Source organism: Typopeltis vanoorti, chromosome 25, assembly GCF_054136105.1.
Source record: "Typopeltis vanoorti isolate ZY-2024b chromosome 25, IOZ_Tvanoo_1.0, whole genome shotgun sequence".
NCBI lineage: Eukaryota > Metazoa > Arthropoda > Arachnida > Uropygi > Thelyphonidae > Typopeltis > Typopeltis vanoorti.
Window position 1 is genome coordinate 6,707,335 of NC_143573.1, and position 25,512 is coordinate 6,732,846.

At 35.5% G+C, this 25,512-nt stretch overlaps 1 protein-coding gene across 2 annotated transcripts in view; it reads left to right on the forward strand.

The window, feature by feature from the left end:
- Nucleotides 1-200: 200 nt before the first annotated feature.
- Nucleotides 201-25,512, forward strand: part of LOC150092512 (RNA-binding protein 1-like) — a 73,022-nt gene continuing 47,710 nt past the window's right edge. For both annotated transcript variants that reach the window (XR_016550514.1, XM_090414593.1), the window contains exon 1: nt 201-311. The gene's annotated coding sequence lies outside the window, so the exon portion shown is untranslated. The remainder of the gene's footprint in view (nt 312-25,512) is intronic.

A 25,512-nucleotide genomic window follows, 5' to 3' on the forward strand; every position in this document is an offset into this window, starting at 1 on the left:
ATTTAAAAAAATTAATATAAAATTTTTCTAATAATAATAATAATAGTAATTTTAGATATCAAATGTATTGTGTTTGAGAAAGTAAATTTAAGAGACAATTCTAAAGTTAAGGCAGAGAGAGTATTTTACTTGGCTATGTTTGGGCTACTTATTATTCTTCCGTTATTAATATTTCTTTGAATCTCTCTGGTGTTTGAAAGTTAAGTTTTAGCTTTTCCGAGCTACTTTGTGCGACCTTTGAGAGTTGTAGGATTATCAAATAAGAATTTATATTTGTCATCGTGACTTTGTTACTTTAGATTACTAAAAAGGTAATTAAAAGATTTTAATTGATGCTAATATAAGAAAGCTGAATAATTTTCGAAGTGGTAGAAAATATCTATAAAGGATGAAAACGTATGCTTGCCCTTAAAAATTCGTATTTTTAACTGTTTATTGTTTATAATATTGTGTTATTTTAGTACTGTATTGTGGTGTGTTTCTAGAAAGCATCAAATCGTGTTGTTTGCATAAAACATTTTTATTGAATACGTGTGCGTGCATGCATATATATATATATATATTCGTAGTAGTGGTTGAGACAGTTGTAGATATCCTCCCGCGATGAGTCTTCGGACTCCTTGGAGGTGTCAGGAATAATAATAATATATGTTTACCAGTATATCCTAGGTTTTGACAATTGTTTCATGATATCACTTCATTAAGTATAAAAACTTGTTGAACTATAAACCAAATATTTTTTTATTATTATCTGTACCAAAATAATATGTAAGATTTATTATTACTTGATCATCAGTATGAAAGTATATCATCTAATAGTTATCACCTCCAAAACTAGTCCTGCATCTAGAACGTCTTTGCTTCTCATAGGTCTTATGGGGCCTAACGCAAGAGTTTAAAGAGGTTGCAAATTATTATTATATCAACACCTCCTGGAGTTAAAACTCATCAAGGAAGGCAATAGTAATATTATTGCCTTCATTAAATTGGTTCAATGTTTGTGCACTTTCCACCTCATCTGACAATAAATTCCCCATACCAACCACTCTCCATGCTAAAAAGCAATGCTACACACTCTTATATATACCATACCTTTATATGACTTCCAAGAATAACCTCTTGTCTCTGCACCCCCCTCCCCCACCTCCTTCAACCCTTCGAAAAATATCTTGGGTATCTATTTTGATAAGTACCCTCTTAACAATTTATGTCTCAATCATGAGTCTTTGTGCTCCTTGGAGGTGTCACGTAATAATAATATCGCTTCTCTTCTGCTCGTTTGACTAGAATCTTAATTTACATTCTCTCGACCTGTCTTCATAGTCAGTATTCCACAATCCTGATATTGTGGAATACTAAAATAATATGTAAGATTTATTATTACTTGATCATCAGTATGAAAGTATATCATCTAATAGTTATCACCACCAAAACTCTAGTCCTGCAACTAGGGAGTCTTTGTTTCTCATAGGTCTTATGGGACCTAATGCAAGAGTTTAAAGAGGTTGCAAATTATTATTATATCACCACCTCCTGGAGTTAAAACTCATCAAGGGAGGCAATAGTAATTGTTATACATTTGTGAGTATTAATGTCGAGTTCTTTTCTAGTATAATTTTTATATGGTTCTGCCATCAATGTCATCTGTTTTTTTTTCCAAATTTTTTTCAGAATTCATATTTGTGGTTTCTATTTTGACCAAATGCTCTCTAATACAGATTTTATGCTAAAATTGGTTTGAACACTTGTATACTGCCAGTTTAGTGTTTTGGCTGATGTTTCCAGCCAATATCTTTCCCACTGTTGGGTCAAGACCTCTCCCATTGCCGGAGGGCTGGGTCCACTTCTCCCATGTTGGCCTTTTCCATTTTGGGAAAGTGTTTTTATAGTAGTTGTATGAATGAATGTATGAAGGTGAAAGACAATCACAAATATCTATATCCACAGCAGGATGTTTGTTATTGTTAAACCTGCCTCCTTTTGGCTTGAGAGTGGATACCCTGTCAACCAACCAGGCCAGCATGTATCTCTTATACCAGTGCTTTCCAAACTTATGGATGCCATGGCCCCATCGAAAAAAAAATTATAATATAGACATATATTATTATAATATTTATTGTATTTATATTCAATATTTTGCGTTTGTAATCTTTTTTGTGTTTCTTATCAATACCCCCTTTGAAATGAAACTTATATAAATAAGCATATATTTACTAATATTCATTAAACGCCAAAATACGCAAGAAGCAAAATTTGTCAGCCAACAACCAATGTTTTTTTTTCCATTAAAATATAAAAAAGAACTAAAAAGGAATAATAAAAATTAAATAAGTTTTTTTTTTTTTTTATTAAAAAAATCTACTTAGTCTTAAAACATTTTAAATTTGTTTTCATTATTTCACGGCCCCCCTTAACAGAACTTACGGCCCCAGGGGGCCGTGGCCCACAGTTTGGGAACCGCTGTCTTATACCATATAAATATGTTCAACTGCTTCCTTACCATACTAGCTTTTAAATATTTTCATATATTTAGTTCTGATGCTGATATCTGAAGACATCACTGATGTTGATCAGTAAAATTTCTTTTTTGTGCATGTTTTCTCCATGTGAATTTATGCATATTTTACTGTTATTATTAGCTTCTTCCTTTTCTCCAAAATTTTCTGATTTATCTTTACCTTAATGGTAATCTGTTTGGCTTGAATGCATTGGTCTTCACTAATTTTTTTTTTTTTTCACACATCAGTTTCTTAAGTATATGAAGAGAGTTCCTTATTGAGTGTTCTTTTCTGGAACACTCAATAAGGAACCCCTCTATAATTCTCACATTGTTTTATTTCCCTTTTTCTAAATTGTTATGATGAGGCTTCATCTTCAGCTATTTGGAATTTCACCTTGCAGTCGAGCCTTTTGGATTATCCCATATAGCCATTGCAAACTTCTGTAGTACCATAATTTAGGTAAACTCTCATTCGCTTTTGCTGTTTTATCAGATTTAAGGTTTCTGATGGCTTTTTCTATTCCAAGTATTGGTTTGCATTCTTTGGTAGTTTTTGTCACTTCACTTAATTTTTCTAAGTAATTATGCCTGCCATATAGTAATATCTTATGTTTTACATAACTTTATGCTAATTTCAGCAATACTAAATCAGTAATGCAGTTTGTTGCCAATGAGAGGATCTTTTTCTAGCAATTTTCTTTACGCTTGGTTTATGGTTTGGTTGAATTTTAGTGCTAGCAAATGGGGATATATCTAGCACTTAACCAATGAGGCTGGCAAATAGATATTTCTTTTATATCACCTTTAGAATCCTTGATTCTTTTGTGGTATCTTTCAATCATGTCTTGGCTTGCTAACTTTAATAAACTTTATTTTCTGCATTTTTTTCATGATTTATTTATATATAAGTAACTTTTCTACATTTATTAACTAGAACCTCTCCTGGGCTGCTTGTTTAACTTCTGTTCAGTGCTCAGTCTTTTTTCTCTTTACAGTATAACATATTTCCCTGTCTGAGTATTTTCCAGAATTTTGTCACTCTTTTTTAAAGGTTTGATTACTGTTTTAAAGCTCCACTCTTTTCCTGAGTATGTTTATGTTTGAGTTTGCAGTTCACATCTAAGTGTTCAACTTGAATGCTTAATTTGAATTTTAACAAGATATATTTATTCTGTCCACTCGTAATAGTGACTTCTTTTTAAAATCCCTTGTGTGCTTTAGTATCTTGGACAGATTTGATGATATTGTTAAGAGTGTAGGATCAAAAAAAAAAGACCTTTCTTCTTTTGTATGTTTCTCTACAGATAAATGTATTATTATTTTAGTTTTGTCCTGCCATGTGGTGAATGAACAAAAATTGCAAAATCTAGTCTCTCATACAACAAATATCAAATGGACTAGTCAATTCAGGGTGGCTGGAGAGGCCTAAGGGTTATGCTACAGTTTCTATATACTAGCATGATAAGCATCAAGAATAAGAGGGAGGGTAGGAGAGGAGTTTTGGACTTCGGGTAGTGTAACCTCACCACAAGTTACAGGCATTACTGAGATTTGTAACAGCAGATGACAGTGATAGGGATAGAATAAGATTAGTATTTTCAGGGAGGATAGAGAAGATAGGATGGTGGGATAGTGTATTGCTGATGATAGAAGATGAATTGCAGTGAACAAGAGCAAAATTCAGTTGAGCAGATAGCAGCTTTTCTGGGGCAACCTGTTATACAGTTGAGGTCAATAGGACAAAATATAAAATTAGTTACTGCTGTAGACTGGTTTGCCTGAGATGATGTGGAAGACATGCATCATCATTCAGTACAATTAGTGCAAGTTGCGTAATTATTATGAGGGACTTTGGAGGCATAGACTGGAAGGAGTAAAGATGCTATGCAGGAAGGAAATGACATTGATGCACTTACTGAGAGATTACTTGAAGCAGCATGTGATGGTGGGCACTCAGGGTTAGATGACCTATCCATAACTAAGATAGCCACATAGCCTCCAATTAGAGTAATCATGTGGTCTTGACCTGAGTGGCTGTGAAACAAGGAATTTTCACTTAAGAAGGGATATATATGGAACTACAAGGCAGGTGATTATGATAAGTTTGGGAGATAGCTTGAAGTAGTTCCATGGCATAAAATTCTGCAAAGGAAGAATGTTTACAAGGCATGGGGAATAGTCAAGGGGTATCAGGAGGAAGCAACATCAGACTATACACAAGGTCAGGAGGGTAAATCATCATGTAAAAGTTAGATGATGATTGAGTAGTATCAGGCAAGAAAGGTGACCAACATGGTAAGGAAGACAAAATTAGATTATGAGAAGAAATTAGTTGACTAGGCCAAAGGAAACCCCGGAATTCTTTCGTTATGTGGTAAGTAGGAGGAAGAATAAATTTGAATGAGTGCTGATGTTACGTAGAGAGGTGACAGGGACAAATGAAATGGTGAGCTACTGAGTGACCACTTTGCAAGGTTATATCATCCATGTGAAGTCACAGCTGTGAGATATGTGACAGGGACTGATGTGAGAACAGAGCTTGATAAATTGGAAGTGCTTAACATACTGCAGAAGCTCAATTCAGATACAGTTGTGGGATATCAGCTCGCATTTTATGAGAATGTGAAAAGAAACTGGTGACACCTTTGATTTTGACTGCTTAATTTAAAAACCTAAGCTCTGCCAGAGCTGAGGCCTAATCAAAGGCATCCATCTGCTCCCTTGAGACTAGTGGGAAGAGGACAAAATAATTGCTTTATATAAAGGAGGACTAAGTCTGTGGTAGCAGATTATAGGCCAATCAGTATCTCAAGACTGTTGGTAAAAGTAATGGAAAAGTTGGGCAAATGAAAATTCAGGAATTGGGTGGACTAGAATATGATATTCAGTTAGGGTCAGCATGTCTTTGCTAAGTGTCGGTCATGTGTTAGTAATTTACTAACTTGAAAGAATAGAGTGGCAGCTGAGTTGGATAAAGGGAATGGCTACGATAATACAGGTAGTCGTCGACTTACGACCACTTTAGGTTCCGACTGACTGGTGTCGTAAAGTTGATCTGGACGTAAGTCGGACCAGTTTAGGTAAATCAGACACTGTGTACAACACAATTTGTTTACTATTTACAAAAATAAAAAATATTATGAAAAAGATATCAAATACTGTATAAAACCTTTAAAATATTTTATTTTAAAGAACTAAACAAAACATATGTAGAAAATAAATAAGAAAGATTTTATCGACCACTCGTGCTTGGCTGTGAGTCAACAATACCGCCAATTGATGTACTAGGAGTTGTTTTTCTCGTAAACATGTTGAGTTTTGTCTGAATTGTTTGTTTCCGTTTCTGCTAGTAAATTTCACGGTATGGCGCTGAAAAGCATCTTGTACCATTCGTTCAATCCCTACAAATCGTTTGATGTTTGGGTCCATTTCCTCAAAATGTGTAAGAAGTTTATTTAGTAGAGAAAAACTTTCAGATAACCCTCTAGTGATGAATTTTCTTTCTGGTTCTTCCTCATCTTCATTTTTCTCTTCTTCAGCCATCTTTTCCTCTTCCAAAGCGATAAGTTCTTCATTCGTAAGTTCTCCAAATTCTTGCGCTAGCAGCTCCTCAACATCTTCCACTTCAATGTCTAAAGAAATTCCATTTGCCAGTGTTACAATATTTCTGTAACCATTTCAAGTTCATGTTCACTATCAAATTCATCATTAACAAAATACTGGACACAGTTTTTCCAGATTCCATTCATACATTTCTTTGTTACAACCTCCCACAATATTTTTGATGCATTTATAAATATCGTACGGTTTTCAAAACTCTCGCAAAGATAGTTCTGGGTCGGTGTCTATTGTGGCTATAACTTGGGCGAAAGTTGTTCGAAGATAGTGCACTTTAAATGTGGCAATTGGTCTGTAGGCTGAATGAGTGGAGTTGTATTTGGCGGCAAATAAAAAACTTTTACATCTGGATGGAGGTAGTCTAGGTCAGTGCTTCCCAAACTGGGCTGTGGGCCGTGGCCCCCTTGGGGGCCGTAAGTTTTGTTGAGGGGGCCGTGAAATAATGAAAACAAATTTAAAATGTTTCAAGACTAAGTAGAGTTTTTTCTAATCTTAAAAGAAATGCATTTAATTTTTATTATTTATTATTTCTTTTTTGTTCTTTTTCATATTTTAATGGAAAAAATCACACATCAGTGTTGGTTCACAAATTTTGCTTCTTGCGTATTTTGGTGATTAATGAACATTAGTAAATATATGCTTATTTATATAAGTTTAATTTCAAAGGTATTGATGAGAAATGCAAAAAAAGATTATAAACGCAAAATATTGAATATAAATTGTATTGAATATAAATACAATAAATATTATAATAATATATGTCTATATTATGATTTTTTTTCGAGAGGGGCCGTGAAATATTTTAATTTTTTCAAAGGGGGCTTTGGCATCCATAAGTTTGGGAAGCACTGGTCTAGGTGAGGTGGATGGCCAGGTGCATTATCTAAAATTAATACAATTTTGAAAGGAATTTCTTTCTTGAAACAATATTCACGAACTTGAGGTACAAAACAATTTAGAAACCAGTCTTCAAACAATGTTTGAATCATCCAGGCTTTTCAGTTTGAACGGAAGTATACAGGCAGAGTGTGCTTGTTTACATTCTTCAATGCACGGAGATTTTCAGAATGATAAATTAAAAAAGGCTTCAGTTTAAAACCTGCGATGTTCCTGCCAAGGAGCAAAGTCTACCTATCTTTAAGTGCCTTAAAACCACGCATGCTTTTGGCTTCTTGGCAAATGTAAGTGCGTTCTGGCATCCTTTTCCACAACAATCCAGTCTCATCCACGTTGAAAAGCTGCTCTGGTTGATACCCTCCTTCCGTAATTATTTCATCCAGACTTTTAACAAACTCTTGAGCTCCTTCCACATCTACACTTGCTGATTCTCCAGTGACTCGAACCCTATGAAGGTTGAACCTTCTTTTGAATCTTTTGAACCATCCTATACTTGCTATAAACGTCTGAGTGTAATCTTTTCTGGTGTGTTCCTTCAGCGTCTGAAAGAGACTTCTAGCCTTCGACTGTACTGTAAGAAGGCTTAAGGGTGTTCGTTTCGGTATTTGATCTTCCATCCAAAGAAACAATTTTTCCATTTCATGGATGGGCCCTGTATGTTGTTTCATTATCACTGTTACCCACATGGGTACCAAACCTTCAACAACTTCACAAATTCTTTCTTTGTCTTTCAAAATCGTCGACACTGTAGAATGAGATAACTTAAAATCACGTGCGATCGTGTTCACCTTCTTTCCTTCTTCTTGCTGCTTGATCACTTTCAATTTTGTGTCTAAATCAATGGCCTTTCTTGCTTTCTTGACAGGTCTAAAGTAGACAAAGGCACCTTCCTTTTGGTTGACATGTTTAGGGGTTTTAACAAAAATGCTAATTGTAACACAAATTATAACTGAACCAAAAATAGTGAACATAATATGTATGCAAACAGAGATCGACATGCATGAACCGTGCCAAACACACATTACTATGTAGTGGACTGAAGCTATGTGCACAGCTGTTTCCATTAGGCTATGGGGACCACACGGATAGGGCATGTGAGTGTAGTAGAAAAATCTGTTACAGTAGTTCATACTGAAACACAGTGCGAGATGCAGTAGCAGTCATAAAGCGCATAGGTCATAAGTCGACGACTACCTGTACTGGGTTCAGGCCAAACAGGCTGTCAGGATCAGATTTTCACTTTAAGACAAATAGTTGAGAAATCATGGGAATATAACAAGGCTCTCTATTTAATTTTTATATATTTGGAAAAGTCATATGACAAGGAGCCAAGACAAAAGCTGTTCAAAATGTTCTAGTTATATGGTGTAAATGGGGTATTATATCAAGCGATATATGACGGTGGTCTGAAAAGTTCTCAGCCTAACAATGAAAACACGAATTTATAATTTAAAAATTATTTTTAATTTTCAACATAATCTCCCTTAAGACTGATACATTTATTCCAGCGATGCCCCAGTGCCATCATTCCGTCCCTATAGTGTTCTCAGGAAGATCTGCAAAATACCCCTCTACAGCTTTAATCACCTCTTGATTAAAAAAAAAAAAAAAACGCTGACCAGCAAGGAAGAGTTTTAGTTTTGGGAAGAAATAGAAGTCAGAGGGAGCCAAATCTAGGGAATAGGGTGGATGTTCCAACAATTCATAGTGCAGATCCCTTAATCTTCCCATTGCCCAAACACCTTTGGGCAGGTGCATTGTCCTGATGAAAGATGATTTTTTTCTTCTGCAAACCAAGTCTTTTCTCACAAATTTTTTCGTCTAGTCAGGTTAAAAGATCAGAATAATATTCCCTGGTTATTGTTTTACCCTTTTCAAGATAATTAATAAACAAAATGCCTTTAGCATCCCAAAACACCGATGCCATAACCTTTCCTGCTGATGGAACCGACTTTATCTTCTTTGGCACTGAACAACCGGCTTCTGTCCACTGTTTTGACTGCCATTTGGATTCTGGTGTGTAATGGTGAATTCAAGTCTCATCTATAGTAATAAATCGATGCACAAACATTCTTATTCTTGTTTTATTCTTGTTAAAATGCTCCAAGCACTGTTCAGAGATTTTCACGGAGTGCGTTTTTGATCTGCTGTGAGCAAGCGCAGCACATCTTGCGCAAAGCTTTCATTTGCATTTCTTCATGCAAAATATACCCTACACATTCTTTTGAAATGCCTGTAGTCTAGTCTCAGCAATTCACACACTCTAACTCGTGCTGGTCATCCAATACTATATTGTGCACTTGATCGATGATTTCTGGTGGTGTTACACTTTTTGGACATCCTTCACATGGATCATCTTCAAGGCAGGTATGGCCATGTTTAAACTTGGCAGCCCATTTCTTAATTGTCGAAAACAAAGCAGAAGAGTGCCCATAAACTTTTATGAACTTTGAATGAATTTCTTTTGCCATTAAATCTTTTTTTACGAAGAATTTTATAACCACACGATACTCAATTTTATCTATTTCAAGGGATACAGACATCACTTTTGCTTCAGACAGCTGTATAAAACAAACTACTGGATAGAATGACTTGCAATTTCATAGGGATGCTTATGACAAATGTACCAACTCAGAAAAAAATCTTGCAGATAGTGCTGCCATCTGTGGTCAAGACTGAGAACTTTTCAGGCCAGCCTCGTATATAATCTCTATTTGAGTATAAATCAGCAGTTAGAATTGAAGGAAGATGGCTGGTTGTTAAGTCAGGTGTGCTACAAAGCTGTACATTATGTCCACCATTATTCATCATTCATATGGATTACATTATGAAATAAAGTGGTATTAAACCTGATATCAAAATTCGAGATGCTAATCTCAGTTCTTTACTTTATGCATATGATATTATTATTATTACGCAACATAACACCTGCAGGGAGTCCAAAGACTCATTGAGGAAGGACTCCTACTCTTCAACTCTCCGTCTCCACCAATCTGTCCACCGCAACTACCTTCCTCATCTGCACCAATGCCATCTACTGCCCATCACTACCACTAGTATTTTCACAGACAATCACAGACATCCATGCCCATGGTGGGATTTGAACCCACAGCATTTTATCTGGAGAGGGGATACGCTAACCACTCAGCCAACTTGGCCAGCAGTTATACTACTAAATAAATCCAAGACAAGTCTGCAGGATTCCCTAACAAAATTGAATAAGTGCTGTAATAAATTTCGTATGAAAATTGGCGTTAAAAAGACAAAGATAATCAAAATAGGCTGAAACATTGAAAATATCAACTGCATCCTGAATAGAGAACAAGTAAAACCAGAGAATTATTGGTCAAAACACTAAATTAGCTGTATATAAGACAGTGTTCAAACCAATTTTAACTTATTGACTGAGAACTGGGTTAGAAATAACTCTTGATCAAAGGTTTGAGACTACATATATGAGAGTCCTGAGAAAGATTGGGACTGAACAGATGGCATCAATGTTAGTATCATATTAAAAATGAGGATATTAGGAAGGAATGTGATATTGGTAGCATAATCCCAGGTGGTATGGCCACTTGAACAGAATGGGAGAGGAAAGATTAGCTAAAGAAGTATTTGTAAGGATGGCAGGAAAAAGATCTAGAGGAGACCAAGATGTAGGTGGATTGATACAGTAAAAAGCGACTTAGAAGCAGAAATATAAGATATGATAATATTGCAATGTTGGCCGATAACAGGCCAATCTGGATTAAATTGTTGATAGGAAGAAAGTAATGTTGGAAGTTTTTTTCACTTGGTTATACTATAAATGTCACCTGCCTGGTTGGCCAAGTCGTTAGCATATCCGCTTTGCAGCCAAAGGCTGCAGATTTGAATGGGCATGGATGTTTGTGATTGTCTGTGAAAATACTAGTGGTGGTTGTGGCTGGTAGATGGCATTGGTGTAGATGATAGTTGTTGGTGGATTGAGTGCTGGAGATGGAGAGTAGGTGCCCTCCCTTACTGAGTATTTGTATTCCTCGGTGGTGTCACATAATAATAATAAAACTAAAGATGCAAAAAAATAATATTCTTGGTTTCATCATTTATCCAAGTGTAAGCAAACGAAGTTTGCACATGAAGTTATTTCACAACTGGACTACTTGTATATAGAGGCTAATGACTTCACATCAATTCCCTCAGTATCCCATAATGCAAACGCGTAACCTTACAGACATGCTTAATGCTAAGCATTAAGCTACCCAGATACTATATACTATAAATGTCACCTGCCCGGGAATCAGACTCAGAACTGATCACCAAGGTTGAAGTAATGCAGAAGTCATATTTCCATATACCATATGTCACACCTTATTACTAAAATACTCTGGATTAGAGATAAATGTTGAAAGTTTTTTCACTTGGTTATGCTATAAATTAAAGATGCCAAAAAATTATATTCTTGGTTTCATCCTTCATCCAAGTGTAAGCAAACGAAGTTTGCATGTGAAGTCACTTCATGACTGGACTACTTGTATGTAGAGGCTAATGACTTTATTGGCTTCTTCTGATGGTTTCCTATGGATCTTCTCATAATGCTTATCATTATACTTGTCTAAAGATATGTGCTTTGCATTATGGAACACTAAGGCAATTGATGTGAAGTCATTTGCCTCTACATACAAGTATCCGAGTCGTGAAGTGACTTCGCTTGCAAACAAACTTCGTTTGTATACACTTCATGCACTTTCTGTATACTTTATCCAAGTGTAACAAACTTTGTTTGCACTTCGATAAAGGATGAAATGAAGAATGTAATTTCTTCATCATCATCAAATTCCTGACATGTACCCTCAAGGGGTGTACAGGGTGTACATAGTGCTACATGAAAAAGTTACATCACCACTAACTTCCTATCTATAATTTTCCTCCAAAACAATCTGTTACCTGTCAAGACACCAACATTATCAGATCTTATATTTCTGTCTTCTAAGACACTTTTTACTGTATCAATCCATCCAAAATCTTGGTCTTCCTCTAGGTCTTTTTTCCTGCCAATCTGGCAGAGAACACTTGTTTTGCTAATCTTTCTTCTCCCATTCTGTTGAAGTGACCATACCACCTGAGATTAGCTCTACTAACACATTTCCAAATGCTAGCACTGTCAAGTTCTTTCCTAATATCCTCATTTTTAAACTCCCAACCAGCTGAGGTGGATGAAATAGTCAGACCACCCTAGCTTTTTTCATAGATTAAAACTTCATCGGTATTCTATTCTACCTTTCATCATGCCATTACCTCCCTCCCCTGTTAATCTCTTTACAGCTATTTTAGAGCTGTTAGTGGATTAACTGTTGCCGAGCAAACTTTGTGTCACCTGTCTTTATGTGTACTGTGTTACTTGGAATTTCCTTTACTGTTCTATGATATTTGACCTTGTTTTGCCTCCCAATTGATTTACTGTGTCTCTTCCCAAAAATTGAAATGAATTTCACATGTGCAAAAATAATCAATCCTGAAATGACCACCAGTCAGCCTTTGCAGTGAATCTATTTAGTAATAGTAAATTCGCTGTATTTTATTCTTGAAATCAGTGCAATGGAACAGTTGCACAGATTCTTCTTTCACTTTACTTACAATATAGAAACAATTTTTGTTTTGAGAATTTTCAAATGTTTTGCATTGAAAATATTATGTCAAATATTTATATTTTTAAATAATATTTATTGAAATAAATATGAACTTTTGCTTTATTTCCTAGCAAAATACCATTATGTGGATCATCACTTTTCAGTTTTAGAAACAATTTTTAATTTTTTTTTTTTTTTTTGAACAACAAATGATATTAAATTGCATTACTCAGTTTCCGATTGTGACTTTTTTTTAGTATTAAAAATTTCCATCTAATGATATTTTAGCAGGGAGGACTCTACATTGTTTTTTGTAGGATGTACATTATGTTAATTTCCAGCGCATAGCCACTGTAGATATATTGAAAATATAATATGAAAGATGTCATATATGGAATGATTCAAAATTTATGCTCATTTTGAAGATTTTGTAATGCTTTCCCCCTTCCTTATCCTCTCCTGGAACTCACATAACTACTTTAAATTTCTACAGGTTTGAAAGCTTTTCCAGACAGCATTCAAAATCTATTACATATCACTGTTTTGACAAAAGAAATAAAGCAATAATATTATTGTACCGTGAAACTTCTAATTTTGTACTATTACTTTGCAATCTAAAATCAGATGTTCTACTGTCTGCTGAAATTATTTGAAAGTTTCACCATGTAAAACTGTTATATGCATACCACACAAAAGAAAGTTCAGTAGTATTATTTTTGTTCTTTTTCTTTAAAAAAATCTAAATATTACTACTACTACTGCTGGTTGCTATTTCTGAAATAATCTACATCTTAGAAATACTTGATAATAAATCTCTTAACTGGAGGAAAAGCTCTAAGCTTAGATTACTCTCACAGCTATTGAGAAAGAAAAGAGAGAACCTTTCCCAGAAGTCACACTAAAATGCCTCAAGCTGTAGTGCAGAATACATCAAGAATGTCTTGTTTTGTTTTGAATTGTTGATTAGCAGACATGCTAACACAGAAATACTGATATTTCTTTTACATGCTGATACATTATTTATGTCAAAATAATTTCTTAAATTTATAATGATCAGTTTTACATTTATTATTGAACAGTTATAAATTGTTTGATACAATTATCTTGAAAAAGAGGATTTGAATTATTTTAGAAGAAAAAGAGCATATGCATTACATAATCTCCTTTTGGAGGGGTGGATATAGACATATTCAATCTGCAGATATTTCAGAGAATTTATTTTATAAATCATTCGCAAGACAACTGTTACAAATGTAAATCACTTGGGGAACATGCCCATTCATTTTAGTGTAAAATAGTAGCAATGGTTTAGCTACTTCAACAATGCTATGTATCTAAACTAGAAGAAAATGTCGTTATATCTGCTGATGTTAGAACTCTTACATAAATAATTTTTTCTGACGTGATTTCTATATTAATTATAATGTAATCAATTTACGGATTTTTGCCCTCTTACATTTTCCCATGTTATATGCATTGATCTCTTCTTTGTACTACAGGGGAAAAAAATCAGATAACAGAAGAAAAATATGTAGTATTTTGTTTTTCATTGGGTGAATTTACAATGTTCTTTCTTTGTGTTTTGAAAAGAAAGTGCAAATGAGTTTTTCTTACTATTTTTACATTATAACATGATATAATTATAAGAGTAACATTTTGCGGTTTTTGTAATAAAAATTTCCACATGTGGAAATTTTTATTACAAAATTTTGTCATAAATGATATATAGAAAAAAAATTTAGTGATATGATTAAAGAATGTGATGTATAAAGCAAAGTAGCCCAAGCACGTCATTCAGGAAATCTGGGAAGTATGCTTCGAAATATGATTTTGAACAAAAATGAAAATAACATAATCTAGAACGCCGGCAGCCAGTTTTTTTTTCAATAATATTTCAAATAATTATCTTGAATTAATTTCTTCAAGAACAAAGAAAATGTTTTGTCAAGTAAGCAATTAGAAAAAAATTAGTGCAAAAAAATTTAAAATGACATTGGTTCTCCAAGGATAGTCAATATTTAAGTGCAAACTATGCAAGGATCTTTATTTTATCCAGAGTGCCATCTCCTATCAGAGGTCGGCGACCACCTTGGCAAATTTTGAGTGATTCTTAGCCACTCAAAACAGTCTTCAGATTTCATGCCAGTCTGATGTCTGCCATCCAAGATTTTCTTCATCTTCCTTGTCCTCTTCTTCCATTGTCTTCCCTTTTATAATCAATTGAAGTATGTTATATTTTTCATTATGAAGTAGATGACCAAGATATGCATTTTTCCTTCTTTTTATGGTATCTAAAAGTTCATGTGATTTCCCCATTGTAGAATAAAAAGAGAAAATAAAAATAATTTCTATATTTTTAGTCTATCCAATATAACTAAGATCCTGTTGCTAAGCATAGAACAAGGAGCTGTGTTTCTTGTTATAGGCAACTGAGACGCATCAATGTGAGCTATGAATGTGAGATAATCTGATTAAGTGTTCTCTTTAGTGTGAGGAATTATCACACTCTCTAAACAACATGAAGGCCAAATTGCACTTCTTATCCATGTTCTTTTAACAGGTAGTCTGAACCATATCCAGATTTAGCTGGACATCTATAGACGTCCGGTTGGGAGATTAATATGATATTGCCATTGATGCCATCTGTTCATGCCCTTAATCTTTCTCAGGACTCATATCTACTGGCTCTAGTCTTTGGTCAAGTGTTTTATTTCTAACCCAGCTCTCAGACCCATAAGTTAAAATCGGCTTCAAAGCTGTCTTGTATACAGCTAATTTAGTGTTTTGACTAATTTCTCTCTTGTTCCACATAAATTTATTCAGTTGACTTCTTACCATGCAAGCTTTGTTGATTCTGTTGTCTATTTCCATATTTAATTTACCATCTTCACTTGTTCTATAGTTCTCCATTCACAACAGTATATATCTTTGATACTTCTGCCTATTTTTATTGTCTTCGTCTTGTTATTGCTGACCTTCGTACCATATCTGTTACAGCAGTTATGCAGTTTAGTCAGGGAATCTTGCATTATATTGGGTTTATTTAAGAGTATAACATCACCTGCACAAAGTAAAGAGCTGAGATTAACATCTCCAATTTTGATGTCAGGTTTAATACCACTTTCCTTCATAATGTGATCCATATAGATAATAACAGAGGGGATAATGTCCATTCTTGTCTGACACCAGATTTAATATCAAACCATCTTCCTGTACTTCCTTCATTTCTAACTACTGACTTACAACTCAAATAAAGACAAAGTATTGCTTGATATAATGCCCCATTGGCACCATACAACTGTAGTGTTTTGAATAGCTTTTCTCTTGGCACCTTCTCATATGCCTTTTCCAGATCTACAAAGCTTAAATACAAATCTTTGTTACATTTCCATGATTTCTGAACTATTCATCGTAAAGTGAAAATTTGATCCTGACAGTCTCTATTTGATCTGAATCCAGCTTATTCTTCACCAAGCTTTCCTTCCACAATCTTTCCAAACTGTTTCTCAAGTATACTTGCATAAATCTTACCAGAAACACTCAGTAGGGAAATTCTTCTGTAATTATCACATTCAGTTTTATTTCCCTTTTTATATATGGGTACTATGAGAGCTCTGCTCCAATCATCTGGAATCCCTTTTCTGGTTCATTTACAGCCAAATTAATGTGTAATAACATCAAAAAGATTGAAGAGGGACATTTGGCGCATTAAAGTTCCTTAAGAACTGATTGCCCAGACAAAACAAATGCTGAATGAGGATGGTGTCATCAGAGATGTTGAATTTGCTGAAACTCAACAATTTCTATGATATTTTCCTAGAATATGTGGAAAACTGAGCCAACCCTTTTGCAGAACGATGTGACCTTAAATGAATTTTGTTAAATATCCCTCCATCTTGGTGTGTGTGTTCAACAGTGTCTGAAATTTGACATCATCATACTAAAAGTAATAGATGAAGATGAACTGAGCCTCCATAGCTCAGTCGATATAGACAAAGTCCTTTGGTCAGAAAGACCTGGTTCAATTCCCATCCATTGCGTGAGAAACCTTTATCTGGTCTCTTTCAACTAAAGGTGAGTTAACTAGTCTCATAAGGAGGTAGAGGGTTTTCTTGTCCCTGAGAACAGGCAAACTGGCCCCATGAACACACACACACACACACACACACAGATCTATAGCAATGAATAATTGTCCTTAGGGGATGCAGCAGACGAGTGATGAACCAGCTGCATTAATTCATTGTAAATGCTGATTAGGGGACTCAACTCATCCTAAGGGATGGATGAGAAAAGAAGAGGAAGATGAACTGCTCACTGAAGGGAATCATGTAAAGTATATATGTGAATTTAAAGTTGATCATTGGAAGAAATATTGGAAGATCATTGAGAGGTGAAACTGAGACAATTCAGATCATGAAAAATTGAAGGCATTAGTTTTCTGATCATAATACACATTGCGAGTTTCGTGTTGGAATGATGAAAATGCATCACTAGAGTGTTTTCTTTAATGAATGCATTTTGGACATCATGATGAAAGAAACCAGTTATCCTAATAAATTTAGTTTAATTCTTTATCCAAGTGTAAGCAAAAAAAGTTTGCGCCTGAAAATATCTTCAGGACTGAGGTAAGGTGGTGCAACTCCAAGCAAAGGTGACTAAGCGATCATCACTCCTTGTCTCAGTATCTCCCATAATGCAAAGCACATCTCCTTGCGGACATGTATACTGCTATGCATTAAGGGAAGGGCCACTACCCAGACCGGTTTCCCTGTGTTTAAGTGTGGGGATACCTTTCCAAAAACTTGTAAAATATCCCGAATCACTCAATAATGAGCGACCCCCAGGATCAGAAAGTCAGAAACGCTCATTTGCTCATCTGGAAGGGCAACAGCAACGGTCGTGCCTCAGTCAACTTCACAGGCTACAGCATTGCCATTCATTACCCCACCACACAGGTCCTGGGTGACAGCAACAGTCGAGCCTCAGTTAAAATTTCACGGGCTACAGCATTGCCATTCATCACCCAAGCTTCTAACCGGTTTCGACCTTTATTGAGGTCTCGTCAGTGGAAGGCAGACCCAAATGTGGAGATACTAAGGCAGAAGCAATAGGAGAGGTCATATTCACCTATACAAGTTTCCAACAGGTGTACCATCTTATTATTGAATTACTCTGGATTTAGAGAAAGATGTTGGAAGTTTATTTTGCACTTGGTTAAATTATAATAAATTTAGTTTAATCCTTTATCCAAGTGTAAGCAAACAAAGTTTGCACCTGAAAATATCTTCAGGACTGAGGTAAGGTGGTGCAACACCAGGCAACTCCAAGCAAAGATGGACCAAGACAAGGAGTGGTGAGAACTTAGTCCACCTTTGCTTGGAGTTGCCTGTTGTTGCACCACCTTACCTCAGTCCTGAAATATTTTCAGATGCAAACTTTGTTTGCTTACACTTGGATAAAGGATTAAACTAAATTTATTATAATTTAACCAAGTGCAAAATAAACTTCCAACATCTTTCTCTAAATCCAGAGTAATTCAATAATAAGATGGTACACCTGTTGGCAACTTGTATAGGTAAATATGACCTCTCCTATTGCTTCTGCCTTAGTATCTCCACGTTTGGATCTGCCTCCCACTGACGAGACCTCAATAAAGGTCGAAACCAGTCTGGGTAGTGACCCTTCCCTTAATGCATAGCAGTATACATGGAAGGAGATATGCTTTGCATTATGGGAGATTCTGAGACAAGGAGTGATGAGAGCTTGGCCCACCTTTGCTTGGAGTTGCCTGGTGTTGCACCACCTTACCTCAGTCCTGAAGATATTTTCTGGCACAAACTTTGTTTGCTTACACTTGGATAAAGGATTAAACTAAATTTATTATAGTCTAACCAAGCGCAAAATAAACTTCCAACAAAACCAGTTTTCCATTAAAATGGTTCAGGCATTATTAATAACAAAAACCTTTGGAAGAAATTCAGTTATTTAAAAATATGCAAAGATATTAGCATCTTTTCGATAAACATTTGTATAATTTCATCATGTGAGACTGGCACGTCTGTCTAGCTGTATGGCTTAACATACATGAGGAGATTATGAGAACCAAGTAGCTATAATAGCACTTCACAAGGTTGGAATGCAGCCAGCTGTTATTTTCAACACTCCAAAAACACTCAGGAGCAGTAGGATGTTTATGTATCAGACTATTAACTGTTATAATGATACAGAAGACATATTTGACTGGCAAAGAACAGGTTGACCTTGCTGCATTAGGATGCAACAGTTTGTGAGGGCTGTGAAGGCACGCCTCCAACGTAATCCTGTGAGAACACAAAGTGATGTTGCAAGAGTTGAACATTTTGCAGAGAATGATGTCACATGTAATAACTGATGACCCGGTAGTGAGAGCCGATTGTTGTTCTGCTGGACACTTCATAACACCACATCTTATGTGGCAGAAGGTTATAAAATCAAAGGCACTTCTGTTGGTAGAACAACAGACACAGATATCCTCTTCACAGTTGAGAAAATTTTCACAATTGAAGAGTCATTTCCCCCCCCCCCCCAAACGTTTGGATATATGTCCCCAGATGGTTGCACAGTATGTGCAATACCACCTGGGATTCAGAGAGGTCATCACCCTGCATCAGTGATGTTTCAGGGGTATCCAAGTTACATTTCTGTAAGGGGTCAAAACTTCTGCCAAAGTGCTAGGACCTGTGGTATGGCCCCTGAACAATACCTTGTTTCATGGTAGGACCATACAACAATGGTTGCAGGCAAATGTGTTTTTACCACATTGCTTCTATAAGGGGGACCAGAAAGTAATCAATTTTTTGAACTACATTTTTAATATAAATTTTATTAAAGCACAGATTAACATTATTCATTTCTATAATTGCCATTGTTAATTATAACCTTATTCCAACGATCTACTAAGTTTACAATTCCTTTTTTGAAAAAAGTTTTTTCTTCGGACGCAAATAATGATATCAAACTCCTTTGGACATCATCTTGCAAATGGAAGGTTTTATTTCTTATGCTGTGTTCTAAGGACCTGAATAAGTGATAGTCACTAGGGGCAATATCCGGAAAATATGGAGGATGTGGTAAAAGTTCCCATCCTAACTGCCTAATTTTTTCTTGAGTCATTCTTGCATTATCTTGCTGCAAAATTACCCCTTTTCGATTGACAAGTGCAAGACGTTTGATTAACAATGCTTGATATAGTCACTCTAATTGTTCATAGTAGATGGCTGCTGTGATAGTCTTACCTTGGTCCATGAGTTCTTAATGAATAATTCCATGAATATCCCACCAAATGCACAACAGAACCTTTTGTGGATGAAGTCCATCTTTGGGTGTTGGAATTGGAGTTTGATTTGGAGAAAGTCGCTTTTTTTTGCGTTTATTATTCTTATACACCACCCATTTTTCGTCACCAGTTACGACTTATTCCAAAAAGGGGTCATTTTGTTTGGTCAACAATGAATTGCAAATCGCCCATCTCTGTGCTTTATTGTTTTCTGACAGTTCATGTGGTACCCATACACCCTGTTTAAGAACTTTGCCACTCTTATCTAAGTGCTCTTGAACAGTTGACTATGATGAATTAAGTTTCTCTGCTAATTCTTGTATGGTTGGTTTTGGATCTGATTCAACGAGAGTCTTAGGAGCATCGTCATCTAGAGTAAGAGGTCTTCCAGATCGACGACGATCAGAGAGATCAAAATTTTTTTCTGCAAATCTCCTAAACCATCGCTGACATTTGTTAACCTTCAATACATCTCCATAAGTTGAGCAAATGATTTGGTAGCCTCGGTAGCATTCTTTCCTTAATGAAACAAAAACAGCATACAATGATGTAAATGGAGCTCTTCAACTTTAAAGTCTGCCATATTAAAAAAAAAAAAACAATCTAAAATTAAAAAAAAAAACAGATTTTTTAAATAGACAAGTAATGCTGATATTAAATAAAAATCAAATTGAATAATTTATGTGTTATTTAAGAAAAAAACAATTGGCTAAAAATGACCTATTTAAAATAATTGATTACTTTCCGGTCCCCCTTATACATATTAACAGAAACCGTGCTAGATATTTTTTGCCATTATTAGTATTATTCATTCGTTTATATTCATTTGAAGAATATAAACTAATAGTTTATGTATAATGGTTATATTAAAATGTGATCTGATGTCATGCTACATACTGAAGGATGGAGACTGGCAATCTCCCTGGGATTCAGAGAGGTCATCACTGATGTTTCAGGGATATCCAAGTTACATTTCTGTAAGGGATCAAAACTTCTGCCAAAGTGCTAGGATCTGTGCTTTGGCCCTTGAACAACACCTTGTTTCATGGTAGGACCATACAACAGTGGTTGCAGGCAAATGTGCCCAACCACATATTGGAATGTGATTGGCCATCTGGAAGTCCCGATTTGAATCTCTTGGACTTCAAATTGTGGTTGGAGCATGAGAGAGTAGCCTGTAAGAAATGACACCCCAACATCACCAGTCTGAAGATGGATTTGGAGCAAGCAGTGGCAGTGTTTCCATTGGATGTTGTCATCATCGCACAGATTTCGGGCATGCCTGAAATATATGAACATTGAGTGCTGTTATATGCACTTGTCAAATTATACATGTTCTGAAAGCTGTAAATGATTTACTGATAGATTAAAGGTTTATGTGCTGTTCAAGTTGTAACAGTATATTATTATTAAGAGAGACTTCCAAGGAATCAGGGATTGATCAAGGGAGACCACATACTAAATGCACCAGCTATCATACTTATTCTTGAATTCATTCATGCTGCTTGCACTCACACCCAATGGCAATCCATGCACTCGTGCACCACCCTATGAGAGAAGAATCTAGCCCTCACTGGAAACATTGATTTCATTCTCATTCTCAGCTTCCAAGGATGCCCTCTTGACCTTTCCCTACCCTCCATAAATCAAAAAATTCCATCAACTGAAATCCTGTATGACCCTTTCAGAAGTTAAGTCTCAATCATATCATCCCTCTTTCTTCTGTTTGCTAGTGTCTGCAGTCTACAAATTCTTAATCTGCCTTCAAAATCAGTATTCCACAATCCTGGTATCATTTTTAACATTCTCTCCACTATATCAGAATCACAACGGAAACCAGGTGAGCAGACCTGCACACAATAGTCCAAGTGAGGTCTTATCAAGACTTTGTAAAGAGACTAAACGACATTCTTATCTTTACATGTGAATGTTTGTTTCAACATTGCAAATATCTTTTCAGTTGTATTTGCAATCTTTGCTACATGGGCCCCTGAACTTCAACTTCCTATCCACTAACACTCCAAGATCCCTAGCCTCATCAGTTTCTTCTAGCATAATCCCACCAATATAATACACTGAAATGAATGATTTTACATTTACTGACATCCATTTTCCCATGCCTGCAATTCCAGCCTATTCAAATCATTCTGCAAGTAATGCAGTATTCTGATTACCCTGCCTATCTTGGCATCATCAGCAAATAGCTGTATGTCGCTTGTCAAATCCTTTCCAATATCATTAATGTACAGATTGAATAACAGTGGACCAAGTACTGATCCATGTGGTACACCATCGGTTACCTTACATCTTGGAGACTCACATCCTCCATAGACCACTTTTTGATATCTGTTCAGCCATCCTCTTATCCATGCTAATATGCTATTATCCAAACCCATATTCTCCAATTTATGCAACAGTCTACCATGCTGTAATCTGTCAAAAGACTTAAATTCAAAATGCAAAATTCAAAAGTATCATGGTGTATTCATTCTCCTTTTCTAACATTGTTATAGAATGTGAACAAGTTGCTAAAACATGGCCTTCTCTTAGTAAACTCATTTCCGAATGCAAACCCTAACCTATTATCCCAAAATCTTCACCACCACCACCACTCCTGAGATACGATTTGTGATTAGTTGGATACATCGGTTTTTGCATCAACTCTTGTGCAATGGAATTACCATACATTCTTTCCATTCCTGTGGAATCTTCTCTTTTCTGAGACTCATATTAAACTGCCTGCTCAAAGGAATAGCCAGTTCAGTCGAACACTTTTTTAGCACGTGCTGATATCCCATCATCCCTATTGCTGAATTCTTATTCAGTTTGGGCAACATATCTAATACCTTGTCCTCATACACCTCAGTTTCTTCATCCAGTGAAGAGGTAGCAATGAGCTCAATCTTGCATGCACCAGGTTGATAGCTTTTAATAAAATGGGCACTCATTAGTCCAACAACATCTTTTTAGAAGAGTTATTCTTTCATATTCATTCTTTTACTTGCAGAATATTGATAGAATTCTTGTGGGTTGTCTTTGGCACGCAGAGCCAGTTTCTTTTCATACTCAGACTTTTTATACAACAGTTGTGACTATTGTAGCCTACTGCTTATTTTCATAATTTCATTGTCAGTTTTCATAATGGACATCATCCTTATGCATGTGATATTCCTTCCACATCATCCTTTTTATTACAAATCTCTTGCTTAATAAGAGTACACATCCATTTGACTTCTACCTTATTTGTTCTTCGAACTCTCAGGACACATTCTGATATCACAACATTTATTGTTTAAATGCTTCCCAGAAATGCAGTGTCAATATTCTTCCCATCCAGCAACCAATCCCATTCCACTGAACTCAGTGTACTCCTCAGTTGGTCATAATTTCCTGCTTTGTAGTTCAGCATGTACTATTTTCTGAATGGAACATTCATAAACTTAGTCACTTTCCAAGTGAGTACTGCATGATCACTGTCACCCACCGGAGGCAGAATACATCTTTAACTGAAACACTGTCTGACACTAATCAAGTAAGGTAGAAGTTGTCATGCAACAGCTCAATAAATTCATTTTCCTTATGAGATTCAACTACTACCCAATCAATATTTGGATAATTAAAGTCTCCCATTATAATTACTCTTTTCATGCTCATTTTTTCTCTTTTGTGATGCATTTTTTCATTATTAGCAACCAACCCACCAGGCCTAACAAAACTCCACTATGTAATTGATCTTGTCCACCTCATGCCAGATTGTCTTTGGACTCATTGGAGATGTCAGGAATAATAGTAATACCAGATTGCTTCAAACTCAATGCCACATTAAATACTGTTAGTAGTAGTACTACAATCATTGGTATATGTGGCTAGACTAGGTACTTCTTCCGGTAGTCAGTCAGTCAACATTAATGACATGGTCAGTGACTTACCATGTCACGAGTATTTACACTCTGAAATCTATCACCATTGTGATTACTTTTATCAGTAATGTTATCGTTGTTGTAATGATGAAAATGTATATGCATAGTCATTGGATGGAAGATGGATCTTGAAAAACTGTGTGTGTGTGTATCAGTGATGAAACAGAAAACGATTTTCCCCAAAAGTATCAGCACTATAACAGTTTGTATTCTTGTTATTCAATCCTTGGATGGAAGATGGATCTTGAAAAACTGTGTGTGTGTGTGTGTGTGTGTGTGTGTGTGTGTGTGTGTGTATATATATATCGGTGATGAAACAGAAAAAGATTTTCCCTAAAAGTATCAGCACTATAACAGTTTGTATTCTTGTTATTCAATCTTTATTCAGTGTTATTCAATTGCCATCAGTAATGGATTAGTATTCATGTGGAGATAATCAGAGAGAACTTCTTAAATAAGAGGATGCCTAATTCTCATCTCTACCTGTCTAATGTGCTGTTATTTATTTCAGAGTTATTTTTATTAAGAAATGTTGAAAGAGGCAAATTACTGATTTCATATAAGATTATTGAACTTATAATAAATTTAGTTTAATCCTTTATCCAAGTGCGAGCAAACAAAGTTTGCGCCTGAAAGGACTGGGTTAAGGTGGTACAACACCAGGTTGGTATCTTGCTCCACCTTTGCAACACTCGTTGCAAAGGTGGAGCAAGTGACCAACACTCCTATCTCAGTATCTCCTATAATGCAAAACACATCTCCTTGCGGATATGTCTAATGTTATGCATTAAGGGAAGGGCCACTACCCTGGGTTAAGGTGTTGTACCACCTTAACCCAGTCCTGAAGATACTTTCAGGCGCAAACTTTGTTTGCTCACACTTGGATAGAGGATTAAACTAAATTTATTATACTCTAACCAAGTGAAAAATAAACTTTCATCATTATTGAACTTACTTTTAAATTTTGATAATGCTCAACATTTGAAACAGTTTTGTCAGAAAGTATTGGCAGCTTGTGAAAAACTTATTGAGTTTATTATATAAATAAATACTCAATAAATACTTATTGAGTATAAGAAGAAAAGATTTTGCATCCATTCTCCGGCAGTTTTGTGATTGTCACCTTGCATGGATGTCAGGACACATTTTTTAAGTATTAGAATTTATATCCAGTTCACATTGCTGATATCATTCCATTTTTATCAAAATCTGTTGAAATAATTGAACAGAAAAGAGGGGTGGGTTTGAATCATTCTTTACTTCAAAGACTTTTGAAATTACTTAGCAAATTACAGTAATTAATTACTAATTATATGAAGAGCCAAAGCTTCAATTCGGCAACATGATCTTATTTAGGTTAAGGGATATTACATCCCATATTATTTCTTAGCCAAATAAGAAACTCAGAGTTTCATGCCGAATATAGAATATAGGTATTTGCTTACGCTTGGAATCGCCAAACTTTATATAGTTTCTTATTCGGCTAAGAAACAATATGGGATGTAATATCCCTTAACTTAAATAAGTTCATGTCACCGAATTGAAGCCTTTGGCTCTTCATATAATTAGTAATTTATTAGGACACCTTCTTGGCAATTCTCATAATAGGATAAGTCAGTTCTGTTCACTACAAACTTGGTATTAACTAGGTCT